Below are 15,672 nucleotides of genomic sequence, written 5' to 3'. Positions count from 1 at the left end.
GAATGCATTGTAGATGCAGTATATGACCATCTTTTATATAATGTAATCAGTATTTGTTAAAGCCTGCAGTACCTTGTTTTTATTGGTATCAGGGATGTTGAGGCCTTTATTTTTTAGTGTGTTTCAGGCCACACTCAACAGCTTACATTGTTATTCAATCCATACAGCATTGATGTTTTGTCTACAGCCAGCCTTCCAGAGGATGGCCATGTCTAACTGCAGTAAAGGGGGTGGGGTGGGGGGATCAACTGACTCCAGAGTCAGGGATTATACAAATCGCTGTGCTTTTCTCATATGTTTGTTTTTTAACTGAAGTGGGATAATGCCAAGTGGAGAGCCTGTGTACGGTTAGTGGATCGCACAAGGGTCACAGCTTTAGTTGTCTACATGGCCATCATACGCCGTTAGCTTCTGCATTCCCCACCGCAGACAGTTGCTCTCTATGAAATACGTTGCGCTTTCAAGGAAAAAAAAAGAAACAAAAGAAAAACACACGGGATTGCTCGTAGAATAGAAGGTGTCGCTCATCAGTTTTCAGTGACTTTATTCTTTCTGCTGTTTGAAAAGATGAATCCATAAATGTTCTAAGAGAATTAGGGCTGAGCAATTTGATCAATTCTGCGATATATATCGATATTTTGTTTCCGCAGGGGGTATTGATTTTTCAGCCGTGAGTATCGATGCTTTAAGCCCCATTCAAATCCCGTGTCCCGCACTTTGCAGGAAGAGCAATTGGGTCTGCCAGCCGCTGGTGTCGCTGTAGAGCATTTCTAGTTACCCAGAACCCGAAGCCTTTCTCATCTGGTTAGAGCTGAGACATTCAGGAGAATGGCGGCGAGCATTGTTCCCTCTAATTTTTCCTGTGTCTGGGCATACACACAAGCTCCCTGAGCACACTGAGAATCACTGTGAGCAACATCAGTTGTGCACGCTGTGGCCAAACACCTGTTCAACACCTGGGAGCATAGCAAGGTACATGGCTTATTAAACAAATCAAATTACAGCAGCAATTTCTATTAGTTTACTTTTAATATTTTCGGGGTTTAGAACTCAACCGCTGATCTACTGTCCCCGTCTCTTATCTCTGCCGCACTGTTGTTAGCTAGCTAACCTCCACGGTGCCACCACAGTGTGTGTGGGCAGGGCTCATGCGCAACCACTGTCAATGCTATGATTGGCTGCGTAGCCTACGTGAACTGTATCGTATCATTGGCTGGACACCTGCCACTCACAGAGTCGATGCGCTGCATAGATTTTCTTGTCTCCATTGTTCACTTTACTTTTCAAAAGCTTGCAAGCTACAATTTGCCCTCAGTTTCAATAAATGAAACTAATTTTCTCACCACATCCTGGATTCATTTTGTCCAGCATTTGAAAGCTGCCAGTCAGAGCCTTATGTTGTGTAATTGATGCTTTCAGTTCAATTAATTCAATCCAAGTCAATGGAACACTCACAAGATGTCACCAAAATCACTTTGTCCCTTTAAAATCTTTCATAAAAGGATGTAAGTGTATCGAATTGGATCGTGAGCCAAATATCATGTATTGTATTGTATCGCGAGATTAGTGTATCACTACAGCCCTAAAGAGAATTGTGTTCTTAGTCATGACAGGAAGTTTTTTTAAGCCCTGAGTTCAGTCTCACAGCCAGGAATCTGAGCCTGATGGCTGTTTGTCTGTGCTCCTGACACCTATTGTGTTTCTCTCATAACATGAAAGTCTTAACCGTCCTGGGTGATTGTTCCAAGAGCAACAAACACCCATCATGCTTTGCTTCCCCTCTGGAAAACCAATCCTGTCCTGTTTATATACAAATTTGTGCGCAAGAACATTTCAATATAGATTCATAAAGATTTCTGAGGTTTGGTTCTGATGTAATTATGAACACTTATTACTGCAAATGATAGAAATATTTCATCATCTACCTGCTTTAGTATAAAGATGACCTCCTTGTGTAGGTTTAGGAGATCAAGGGCTACTATTCCATATAATGTCGCTTTTGATTTCCGCTCCAGTGGGAGTTTAGTTTACTGGGTTAGGGCACTCTTATCATGACAGGGTTGACTGCTGTGAAATATAGGAAAAGCTGACCAACTGATGTAAAAAAAAAAAAAAATGCCGGCTCCTCGAATGTCAAAGGAAATGAAACAATTGCTATTTATTGAAAAGGGAACCCTGCCACGTTTAAACAAATCACTGTTTACTGGAGGAAGCACTGAAAACAGTCGTACGACGCAGCCTGTCCTTTCTCCAATTATCGTAACCTCAGTTATGTGCTGTGATACTGCACACGTCAGGCAGAAAGCTTGTGTTTCAAACTGGGAGCACGGAGCTGGAAAGCTTGTTGGCTTTAACCAAGCAAAGAACTCAGAGGGAATGTAGGATCCTGGGTCGGGGAGCTTAGCCCCAAACATCTCAGGCTTGTTGCTTTGACTTTGTCTTTTTTTCTTTCTTTCTTTTTTTTTTTTATAAACTTGTCTTGGGAGGTCCCCAAATGCATACGTCACCGTATCACAGCCAGCGTGACATCATGCACTGCAGCCAGACCTGGTTTATTTCAGGTGTTCGGATGACCAACAGCTATTTAAGTTGTCACTATTTGCCGTTTTTAGTTAACCAGGTTGTAACCAGACAGATGCTTCCAGAGTCAGATGATTTTTTTTTTTTTTTTTTTGTCTCTAACAATGGAGAAGCAGAGGAGTATCATTCCAGGCTGTGGTTTTATTCTGCCTGGCTTTCTACGCTCCAGCCACTTTATGTCTGTCTCCTTAACACCCTCGTGTTCTGGGGCTGCTGCTGTAGATTACATTCTCACCATGCTTCAGCACTCTTGGACAGAGACAAGCATCTATAGGTCGTGATGTAGCGATCTGTGATTGAGTGGCAGGGCGTTACATTCTTCTGCCTGGGGGTGGTAGGTGATGTGTTTAACTCTTCTCCAGGGAACAGGGAATATCCTTGTAATTTTGCTTTGCCTTTAGTCTTCCCTTAAAACTCTGTCTAAATTCTGAGAGAACAGTTGTCATGAGTCTGGGGAAACAAATTAAGCCTCAAGTGTTTTTGTTCATTACATTGTGGAGGCAAAACCACCAGTGCCATTGAAGCATGAATTCTGGTAAGATGATGAGGAGTAGCTACTGTAGTTACTCATGCAGCTCTGACGTACTTGTGCTACTTGGCAAGAATGCAAAATATCGTCTCTCTTTTGGCTGGAAATGCCAATCAGTCCCTGAGTATCCAAGGTGACTTGAGTAGCAGGGTCAATGTAATCTGTTTTTCTCTCAGCCATTAAGCTCTTTTCTTCTCAAAATACACTTGAGGACATTTGTCGTTTGTCCTGATGAGAAATGGACAGGTTAAGTGTGGGAGTAAGTTAGACCTCCTCCTCCATAGACAAGTGGATACTGATATAGTGCCACAGACTCTTTAATCTTAGATATAAGAGAAAGAAAAAAAACGAACTTCTAAACCATGTTCCATATGCTTGACAGGAGACTAAAATGGATTAGGTAGGAGCAACATATGAAAGCTGATCAAGCGAGGAATGAGAGTGAAATGGGGATTAAGATATTTTCCTCCATCAACATATATTTTCTCATCTCCTCTACATGGAGATTAAGCTGTTTTTCATACCCATGGCTCTGCAGAAGAACAAATGGGTAAACCAATGAGACATAACAGAAATCAGTAATTGCTCTTCGTCGCAGAATGGCAAATGGCTTTTGGTGTTTGTTTGGTTCATTGCACCGCGCGCGCCGCCTTTGTGACGGCTGAAGAGTGTTGAATTAAGTCACAACATCAAGATGGAGTGCATGGCTGGAGAGCAGCAGCAGTGTCTGTACGGTTGCCTGGTTTATCCAGTCAAAAGCAACGCTTGAATTTGTGCAATGACGTTGATGCAGGAAGATTTGGTTGAATAATGTCAACTAATCCCATCACGAAAAGACTTAGAATCTGTTTTATATTGAGGTGAGTTAAAGGAGGCGTTTCTGCTGAACTGTGAAACCAAGGCATTACTAGTACAGTGTAACCAAGACACACACGCACACACACACACACACAGGATGCAGTTTTTTCACACTGGTCACTTTATTTTCATTGAAATGCCAAAGTGAATTGGATCGTGTTATCAACTGGGCATGTAATTATTAATAATTTGATAAGTCAGACTCATTTCTAGAGCACATGAAAACACCAGTTGACCAAAGTGTTTGACAAGCACTGACATTAAAAAATTGACAGAAAAATGTTTAAAAAAAAACATTGCAACACTTTTTTCCTGATGTCGTTTTGAATTCTTGCAAGTATTATTCACCTGAGGTGAGGCAGCACAGACTCGAAGGATTACATCAACTAGACTCCAGAGGAGGCAGCTTTAATTCCACCTGTACACATCGGTGGGCTGAGTCTCTGACTTGGGAAGGAGCTATTTATTCCACTCCGCAGCAGAGGTCACAGTCCCAGCTTTACTTTGTTTGCCTCCACTCACAGTGATGTATTACGCCTTGACGCCTTTCATTTAAACTGCTTAGCAACCTGTCGAAACCATTTCTGATACTTGCAATCTTGGCAGCGATACATTCCATCTGCTCTGCTTGGCTTTTAATGGGATTCATCTTTGTGATCACGTTCGCAGAAACTGAGCAGGGTATGTGTGTGTGTGTGTGTGTGTGTGTGTGTGTGTGTGTGTGTGTGTGTGTGTGTGTGTGTGTGTCTGTGTGAGAGACTTTTGCACTAGTAGAATTTCTAATCACAGCCAAGTGGGGTCAGTCTTGTTGAATCTCATCAAATGAAGCGCTCCATGTATTTTACAGCGGCTGCTGGCAGAACCTCCTGTGATCTTAGCTCACCTTGAAATGGACCATTCCCCCCCGTCCTCTATACGCTCCACGTCTCATATATAATCACCCTACATGGATTTTTCAAAGAACTTCTCAAGCGACCACAAATTATCGTTTTGCTGCATGTCTTGGTGGTAATACCTGAAGTCCTGTGTTGGCTAGCTTTTAAGAGTGCCAGACTTTGATTGATTGCTCCGATTTTTATTCTCCTTCATGTAGAAAATTGGCAAGTCTAAATAACCAACACCTTAAAATTAGTCCAGAAGCAAGCACCCCGGGGACATGGGTTTGTTTCTGTCAGTGAACGACCCAACTACTGTGTTTCTTGACATTCTTGAGTTGTTGTAAAATGGTACTGGTGGTGGTGGGGTTTTCCCCTTACCGCTTCATTCCATCCACCTTCGCTTTGCCTGTTTACAACAACACACACACACACACACACACACACACACACTCCCCTTCACTTTCCACCTTCTCCTCTCTAACCAGGAGCTATAACTACGAGAGGGGAGGTAAGAAAGGGCAGCTTCCCCTGACACCGCATGAGGATGTGAGCAGAATAGCTTCAGCCTACCCCCCCCCCCCCCCACACACACACACACACACACACAGGCTCTCTGCTACTGTTAAATCCCAGTACAGGCACAAGCTCCATGGCCATATGGTCCCCCCACCCCCCGCTTGTCCCACTGGGCAAACAGTCCTTGAAAAAAAAAGAGCATTTCTCTTGTTTATCATCGGATCTCCCTTAAACAGATCTGTTGGCCCGCCTCTACACATTAAACTCTCAGCCCTTTGGGTAATGCTTAAATGTAAATCAGACAAGCACCCTATAGTCTGTGTCTCTAGTGTTTGTTTTCACCACGTGCTGTTTTAATAAGATACGGTGCCGCATGCAACATTGCATGAAACATTAACCAGGGTTTTTTGTATATAAAAAAAAATCCACCAGTCTTACAGTATTAAATCAGGAAGTGGGGCTACACCTAAAAGCATCCCATTACTTTATATTCCTAAATTGGATTCTGGTTGGGAATTAGCACAGGGAGTCACAATTTGAAATGTTAAGAGTGAAAATAGCAGAGTGAGTACTCACCAGAGTGGTAGACGCTACATAATTGGGCATTTTACCGCCCCGTGTGTTAGTGTTGCGTGTGGCAGGGTGATCCTGTTGGCAGCAGGGCTGAAATGATTCCTATAGAAACCCGAGGAACGTGATTATTCACGCCATGACTACGTACTGCTCAGTAGTCGCTGTGTTTTGCAGAAACCGTGTGAGGAAAGTGCAAGAAGTGAAGAGATTGAGAGAGGAGCTGGCTGAATGACTGACGGGGGGGGGGGGGGGGCGGCGAAGTGGAGCACGTTTATTTCTTACCATTTTACTCGCACAATGATTTGTATTCATTATTGTCTGTATGTGGTCTGCCTCTTGCCCAATAGCAGCTTGGATAGGCTCCAGCTCCTGCGACCCTGCACAGGATAATTGGTATAGACAATGAATGGACGGATTATTGTAACAGAGCTATCAGGAGCAGTAGGGGAAAGATGGCTGCGCCCAGAAGGAGATGTAGTGTTTGTTTTACCAGAGAATTGATGTGTTTTTTTATGGTGTGACAATGAGATGATACATTGGAGTTCTTGTCAAAGAAAACTACAATGGCATGCATCTACCGAGTCTTTTTCTTGTTCTAAACCAAAGTTATTTTGTATCCAAGCAGTGAGTACTCCCAAGGTACACGGGCAGCACACACACATCTTAAGGCGGCTTTTCACTAATTTTGCTAATTTATTTTGGCCATGTCAAACAAACACGCTAATGTTTCGGCCTTATGAGAACATCGTAACATATTTAGGGCCTGAGCCAGTCCCTGGCGAAGACCCTATTATGTTTCGAAGTCACACTCGCCACTTCAAAAGTAAATTTGACCCCCTAAACATGCATGAAAACTCACCAAATTTGGTAAGCACATCGGGTGCGGCGAAAAATTCGATAATTAAAAAAAAAAAAGGTGCTCTACTCAATAGCGCCACCTACATACACAAAAAACCACGCCACAGCCTGTAGGAATGTCCTACAGACATGGGACAAACACCATTGAACTCGTCTCATCAAGACGGATAAATCATACACTCACACCCCTGACCTAACTGTAACAGGATGTCCACAATTTGGACACGAATGTCTAATTTTGGACAATTTTGCGCCCCGAACAAAATCTATCTCCTCCTAAACCGTAAATGCCAGGGCTTCCAAACTTTCACACATTACTCTCCCAACTGTGCTCTTCAAAAATCTTTAAAGGCTAATATACTACGCGCTCGGTTTGGATTTTATGAGCCGTCAAAGTGGGGGAGACACTTTTCGCCTTACAATGGAAGTCTATGGGGAGAGCCTGTCCTCTCAGGGTACATACTCTCAAACAAATGCTTCTCACATCTACACCATACATTCCACAGCTTTTACAAACACACCACTGTATTCCTGACAAAAATCCCTACAAAAATATGGTATTTTGTGTGACTTTTGACCAACGTATGACGACTTATTCAGCTTTTACACACTACATTTCTCTGAATCCTCCACTCTCTCCACTCCAGCACAGATCAGACACAGTGCAGCGGGGGAAGGGTTCTTAATGGGCCAGCTGGCAGCTCTGCTCTCAGCTCTGCTCTCAGCTCTGACAGAGATGGCAGAGAGCGAGCAGAGAAGGGAGGGGCTCTTAAAGGGCCGGCTCTCAGCTCTGCTCTCAGTTCTGCTCTCAGCTCTGACACAGATGGCAGAGATTTGTTTACTGTAGTCATGGAAACCACAATTGGAGCTTCTCTGCCCTCATGTACATACTCTCAAACAAACACTTGTCGCTTCTAAATTAAAACACTCAAACCTTCAAAAAGCACACCATTGAATTCCTGAGAAAAAACTCGACGCACTGATGTCTTTACATTCCACTTTTGACCCATATATGCAGAGTTATGACTGTGTTTCACAGTTAAACTGCCAAATCCTCCTCTGCTCTCCACTCTGACAGAGATGGCAGAGAGCGAGCAGAGAAGGGAGGGGCTCTTAAAAGGCCAGCTCTCAGCTCTGCACTCACACTGTGCAGCGCACTGAGGCTCATATCTCCTAAACTACAAGGCCTAGGGATTTGCCGATTACACCGTTGGATTCGGGCCGGTGTCAAGGACGCGGCCGTAGGCCGCGCAGGGGCTCAGGCCCTAACAACGCTGCTTGCAGCTTTAATTCCCTCTGTGCTCACACACAACTTATTCAATTTAATCAGCCAAATTCGTAGTAAAGCAGTTCTCAGGTGAATATTTTCTGTTTGAGTCAGCGAGTAACTTGATGAAAATAGCAACAAAACGCTGTTTGGTTCATTAATGCTACATGTTAACCAGCACTCGTTACCTTATGTCACCATTCGTTAGCATATGCTATTGCAAATTAGCTTATGCAATCCCCAGAGCAGCTAAAAACTCTTTGATTTACTATCTACCAAGTAGCCTTATGAAGTATTTTTTCTAAAACAGGAAATCAGTCACAATTGTAAGAGACCTTTCTTCTGTTTCTGGCAGTGAAGCAGCTCTCAAACTGTCCCGGTGATTATCGACTGTTATGGATTTATAACAACGCGTTTCTGTGCAGCTTCTTGCTTTCTTACTATGTTCAGAGCTGTGCAGGGGCTGTGTCCCACTTCAAAGTAGAAATCCAGAATTATTGACTTGCTGTGTTGGAAAATAGAGAGAGTTTGTAAGACATCTTCTAGTGTGTCCACCTACTGAGCAACATGTGAAATGTTGGAAGAGTGTGAGCAAGAATATAAATAAAAACTGACAGACAGCCCTTAGCCTTGGACCTGATTCTGTTGTCTTCAGCTGTTTTGAAGGTTTTTTTGTTTTTTTTTCTTCAATTATTATTACTTATGTACTGTGATAATCAATAGCAAAACTTCAGTTGTTACCCAACACGTGTGCTTTCTAAAGGCCTTCAAATCTGTCTTTGGCACTTTATTTATTTACCTTTTTTCAGAGCAGAGCTCTGCTCGATGAATGCAGATGAGCTTGACGGCACATTGTATCACGGTCCGGTCCCAACAGGGAACAGGAAAGTGTTTTTCTTTGCTAGGGTGAGTAACGACTTGATAAAACACCTTTATCTGATGTCCAGGGCCAGACTCAGACACCATCCCATCCAGACCTGCACCTACAACAGATAAATTATTGAGAATATTACACGTTGACGTTTTTATTTCGACCGTTGCAGCTTTTCCAGCATTTATTATTTAGAATTCCAACACTCCTGACAGAGCAATATGTGTAAATTAGCACTCAGCCAAACAAATCTGATCATGCTGGGTGGTAATTCAAATGTTCGACAGACAACGCCATGTGAAAACACTTTTCTCTGACTCAATTATTTTTCTAAGCGGAGAAAAAGTGGACAGGGAACATTGAGACCAAATCATTCAGAGTGAATGAACTTCCAGGCAAAACCCAGCGTGTCTCATTTAGAATGTTTTGAGACGGCGGTGATCATTAAAAGCAGAAACGTAAAGCACCATAAGACAAACAAATCTTTGATTAAACATGCCCGTTCGCATCTGACAGAAAATTAGCAATCCAAGAGTTCAGTATGATGACAGTGTAATAAAAACAGTTGAGACTGTTACAATGATGGAAACCACATTGTATACACCAGGCACTGCATTTTTCAGAAGCAGAAACTGACTCACTTGTAGGCCTTGTAAAGGCGATAATCAGCCTTGTTCACAACGCCACGATGAGTTGGATCTTCATAAATAACAATTATCACTCGCTACGGTGACTGTACGTCTTGTTGAGATTGTTTCCACATAAAGGAGATAGATATATGACTGTGTACGTTAAATGCTCATTTGCAGTTTTCTGTAGTGGTCCCTGTAGTGCTTATCATCAGAGAAACAGAACCCGGTGAAATCACACCGTCCCTGGTGTGATAAGCAGCTGTGTACCGACTGTAGACAAACCAAATCTGGCGTTTCTGCCCCCTGCGACCTGTAGTCGCAGCTCTGGCAGGAGGCAGAGGGCACTGCCAGTTGGGACATCGACTCCCCTTCCCAGCAGACAGAGGAACCCTGCAGCAGGGTCACAGTTTGCACCTGCTGGACAGGACCTGGACCTCATCGTCTGCTTTCTTCGGGGCCAGCACCAACATACTGGCAGAGCTCAGAACAGATGGGAAACACAGTTAAGTAAAGCCAAATCAGTGGAATCACAGATTTCCTTGCAGGGAGTTTTTGCCAGAGGAATATTTGTGTTTGAAATCGTCGTAAAGCACTCTGGAAGAATTGTGCTGAGCTGTCCACTGTGAAATTCTGTCAGTGGATTTTACTTTGAAAACCTCACTACAGAGCAGAAAATGTTCAAGAATGTGGCAGATTTTTAGAATCCGGACTCCTGATCAAATCTGATCTGCTACAACAGCCATGAAAGCAATCTTGCAAGTGATGACCACTTTTGACGCAGCAGCCAATAAGAAACTGCCACCTTTGGACTTTTGTCAGATTTTCTCAACGTGTACATCCGTTCCCAACTTTGAGGGACTTGCTTCACTGTATAGGTCAAGTTTCATTCTAAAGCTATTTGATGTCTGTCCGAGTTGCAAAACACATAATTAGCTGTTGGAACAAAAGCTGAATTATGACTGCTTCTACAGGACTTCTATTAAGCTGATAAGACAGCAGCATAGCAACTGTTTATATGTGGAGTAAAACAGATCCAGTTCACCCACCACATAACCTCTCCTTAATATTCCCTATATTTAGGTTTTCATTACACGAGTTGGTACATTATCATATCTTTAATAATCTCATATCCGGTTTAAAAATAAATCCCAAATATAAAAACGAAACCAAGATCAGCTCATATTCCTGCATGTCATACTGTATATTGTGTTATAGCTTGAGGGATAGTTTTGATGAAACTTGGTTTCCATGGGAATATCCACATTATTCCGCCCACTCCACGCCTCACCAAAGACAGGATGATGATGTAACACACTCAGAGCGAGGCCTGGGTGACGCCACCAGTGTTTAACAGCCCAACAAAAGATTTCCAAAGGTCAAAAAGGATATATTCAAGTAGCCCAGATCCTCACGTGTTCTGTAGAAGTCTAAACTTTAGAGGGTCATCATGAGAGAGCGGTCTCACGACCCCCCCACCACCCCAAGATGAGGCTTAAATTCTCTGTTTATGGTGTTAAGTGGCTACTTGACAGCCAGCTCAGAAATCAGCTGCTTTAGTCGGAGGACGGGGTTGAAGGACGACATTAGTGTTCACATTGGAATAATGATCTGGAAATTAGTACCCTGCCCTGCTCACTACCTCCTCCCCACATCCCCGCCTCTCTCTCTGCTGGAGAATGTCACGTTCACTTCAACAGTGGCTTATTACAGCTAAGTTTGGGGAATTTACTGCAAAGTCATTGCCTCTTATCGGCGTGCCCTCTGGTGACCGAGTAATGTGACAATTGTTATCGATGTCTAAATGGAACTGAATTAGAGAGAGAATACACTTGTGGCATTACAATCTGAGGGGATGTGAACTCCAACGCAAGCTGACTTTTGGGATTTAGAGACTTCTCGGAATGGATTTGATGAGGGTTTTTTTTTAAATTAAAAAAAAGAAAATTAATTTAGAATGTGATAATAAAAGAAGTATGTAAAAAAATGGGTTTTTTTCGAAAAAACTGAAGGACAGTAAATCTTAGGTCAGTCTCTGGTCAGCAGTCGGCTCTGCTTGCTGAATAATAACATGAAATCTTTGTCCTTGTGGATTCAGTTTGAAGAATGTTGAGCATTGCTTGCTCCTCTCAGTGCAAGAAAATCAGATCCTTTCTGTCTCCCACTGATTTGCAGCAAGTCATCACACCTCCTGGACCACTGTAGCACTCCTTCTGCAGGTATGAGGCAGAGCTCCGGTCACAGACTCACCCCGGCACTGAGCGCTGCAGCTTTCACGCTTAACAGGAACCAGAAGGAAGTCAGTGATATGACTCCCGTGCTAGCTGAGCTACAGTTTCGCTGTTGCTTTCAGATGCTATTTTAGCAAAACCGAACGAACCCTAGACAGTAAACCACTCCTTTTATTGGAACCAGGCGGCCTACCTCATTAGCATCTTTTAAATCCTTGCTGAAGACTTTCTAAAACAGAAAGTCATTTATGAATTCTTAAATATAAAGTGCCATGTTTTAGCATTCTGTCATTTAATCCCCCCCCCCCCGCGTCCATTTTCATTTAATCCCCCAACAATTTATGATCCATGTGTTTTTTTTCTCTGCTTCTTTATCTGCTCATCTTGTGTCTGTTTTTCCCTCCTGGCTATTTTCTCTATTCCTGTGAAGCACTTCGTAACCTCGTTAAGAAGAGCACTCCATGTATTTATTTGTGTATATGTTTTTTTTTGTTCGCAGTTCAATAACTCATTTGTATGTCCCTTTCAAGAGCGTTGTCATTCTCTACCTGCAATACATTAAATTAATTAATTTTGCCATATTAGAGGGAATATTAATTGAGTCTCACTTCCAGTGAAAAAGCTGTTACAGTGATAACAGTTTTAGCTTAATCTTTGGGAACTGGATGCTTTCTCCTTCACAGCTCTAAAATATAGAGTTTAGGACTCTTCAGTTAGTCAGAGCTTATGTCCGCTTTGTTTTAACATTTAGCTACTTCCCATCAGTATATAAGCAGTCAGAGTAATGCAGTATAATGTGGTTTTTAGCAGAGAATCAAGTACGCAGTAATATTTACAACTCTTCCAGTGAGCTTCTCGGCAGCATTTCTTTTTAACAGATGTTGAATAGTGAGTTTGTGAGCACAGTTTTTTTTTTCTTCTTTTTTATGTCCTGGGATTATTGAATTAATTTGTCTCCCTCCCGCTTTACCTCGGTAGGACCTTGGATTTCTCAGCACAAAATCAATGCCAAGAGGTGTTACTGAAGTTATACCACCCAGATCCTCGGCATTACTGTTACCCTTTTTTACGTCAACAAATTCATAGTAAAATTTGCTACATTAAATGAATTAATTACAGTGGAAATTAATTTCCCAATGATGGACCATAGTCCCTTAAAAAAAAAGTTTCATATTATTAGGGTTCTGGGCAGTGTTTTGCACTGTCACCTCACAGCAAGAAGGTTCTGGGTTTAAGTCCTGGCTCGGGCACAGGTTCTCTCTGTGTGGAGTCTCCATGTTCTCCCTGTTCCTGTGTGGGTTCTCTCTGGTACTCCAGCTTCCTCCCACAGTCCAAAGACATCAAGAGAGGACGAGGCTGATCGATACTCTAAATTGACCGTAGGTGTGAATGGTTGTCTGTCTCTATGTGTTGGCCCTGTGATGGACTGGTGACCTGTCCAGGGTGAACCCCACCCCTCCCCCAAAGGCTGCTGGGATAGGCTCAGCCCCCCCCCCCCCACACACACACACACACACACTCCCCCCCGAGACCCTTAACAGGAAAAGCGGAAGAAAATGGATGGATGGATGAATGGGTTATTAGGGTTCTCTATTTTTTTGCACTTTCTTGCCCACAGACAGAACAATAAATTCCATTTTGGCGATAGTGTCTTATTTATTTAGATAACTGCAGTTAGTCAACTTGTGTACTTAAGACTGATAGAAGGGTAAAAAACAAGTTCTCATATTACTGAAGTAACTGGAAGTTATTACTGTTTATTACATGTTAACAGGCTCAGACACACGACCAATTAAATCTAAAAAGAATTACACAGCTCAGCTCACACAGGGAATTTTTTTGTGTTTCACACAACAATTGGCAGCCCACCCAAAATGATGCCCCCCCCCCCCACAACCACCACCACCACCAATTAAAGGCCCTTAATGAAAGACTGCATTGCAGCTAAAGTAGAGCTGATGTCAGACTCTGTTCCATTCATCTCTATTGTATCAGGATGTAAAATCTGACAGTGATTGCTGCTTTTCTAATTTATACATTTCTATCCTGTTAGTCTCACCTTCTGCATCACTTTTGGTTTAAATCTTAAATCCTCTGTAAGGATTTTGTTTGGCTTCGTCTAATTATAGCAGTTTTGCCTGGAGAAGCAGAAGAGATGGGGGGGGGGGGGTATACTACTTTACTGACTTTGTCATCTCATTTAATTCAAACACCCATTAGTGTTTGTTTTGTGGCTGTCACAAGGTTTTTCTTGCAGTCTACCACTCTCAGGCAGTCCAGGTACTCCATCAGTCTATTATGGGAAGGAAGAATGGGCTGAGGCTCTTTATGCTTGATACATGCTTCCTCAGTTTAGCTTTAGGAAGTGAGAGTAAAGAGTGGAGGCGTCCTAATAATGCAGCGTAATCAGATTACTTTGATCCACTTCTCCCTCAATCCCTTTATCCTTAGTCCATCTCTTCCTCTTCCTCTTTTTTTTTTGCTTCATTGTATCTCCCACTCTCCTGTCACACTTTGGCACATCATTTGCATTTAGGTTCTAAATTGTATTTCTAGTCAGATGGAGCTTTGTTTTTTTTCTTTTGTTTGTCAGTTTTTGTTTTTTTTCCCCGTTCACGCTGTTTTCTGATGCGGTAAAAGCATTTAGTATTTGAGTGTATAAACAAGTTCCAATCTATATCAAGCTTATGGCTATTGTCCAGTATCTCAAGAGTGTCCTTTGCTCGTAATCAGCATAATGGGCTCTCTGACAAAAGAAGGTCCTGTTCACTCACACAGCATATGTGTGTGTGTGTGTGTGTGTGTGTGTGTGTGTGCGTGTGCAGCATTAACGCAATATTAATGAAGGCTGCTCTCAGCATGAATACTTTAGGGCAGGTAAGTGCTGTTATGGGTGAGGAGGTCACATGAGATCACACTTGCAATAGGAACACATTTCTAGTTAGCGAGCTACTTGTGGCAGATGAGTGAGCGCAACCATGCTGTATAATATAATAATATCTCTTTGGAGGACTTACTTAGGCTCAGGCTTCGCACTTTTTATATGTGCGACCATGTTTGATCGGACTAACATGCTAATTACAGCAGGTAATATTTGCACTGGTTAGTATGCTAATATTCAGTCTTTGTGCGAGTTGGCGTTAATATTTGACCTGGTACTTGAAGAGAAGCCCAAGAAAAATTACTGCTTTACATCTGAATTATTTAATGCAACTACATGATCAAATTTCTATAAATACATATTTAGGATGTTGCTTCATTCACATACACCAATGATGGAGGCTTCCACGCAAGGTGCCGGCAATTAAGGGTTCAATGTCTTGCTCAAGGACACTTGTCATCAACCCGCCGATCCTTCGGTTGCTAGGTGGCCATGCTGCCCAAAGTCGCTGCTTATATGGGTACTTAAATATTTGGAGGCAAAAATGGAGGGGAGTACCCCAGTCATTTAGTGGGATTTCTACCGTACTTACAGCATCGCTCAAAAAGTGCTCCTCGAATGGCGGAAGACAACTGCTGTCACTGACTCTCATGACCTGATGTTAATGTGTCCTTAACCAACAATTAACGACAAGGCTTAGACCTTTCATTTGAATTATAAACCTCAAATGCAGCAGACCAAATCCATGAAAAGAATTCATGCTCGAAATCCTCAGAGACCCTCGTGGTGCAGGTGAAAATTCAATACATGTTCCAAAAGTTATTTTGCACACCGTGGAAAAGCCAGAGATCAGCAGAAAAATCTTGCTTGCAACTACATCTTGAGCAGTAATTAGTGTAATGGTCTGGTGTAGAGAGGGGGTTAGGCTTTGTGTATATATAGACCTCTAAGCTTAGGAGGAGGTTTGGAGGTGTGAGATTGGCTGAGCACTCCTCTGGAGC

At 42.6% G+C, this 15,672-nt stretch overlaps 1 protein-coding gene across 4 annotated transcripts in view; it reads left to right on the top strand.

Annotated features, from left to right (window-relative positions):
- The window catches only part of astn1 (astrotactin 1), a 304,706-nt gene that overhangs the window by 34,703 nt on the left and 254,331 nt on the right, over nt 1–15,672 (top strand). The window lies entirely within an intron of this gene.

The sequence above is a fragment of the Aulostomus chinensis genome, chromosome 5, assembly GCF_037954235.1.
Source record: "Aulostomus chinensis isolate RoL2024-O1b breed Wild chromosome 5, RoL_Achi_v1.0, whole genome shotgun sequence".
NCBI classification, from domain to species: Eukaryota; Metazoa; Chordata; class Actinopteri; order Syngnathiformes; family Aulostomidae; genus Aulostomus; species Aulostomus chinensis.
Note: the sequence above shows the minus strand (reverse complement) of the source record. Positions and strands in the feature narration are given on the sequence as shown.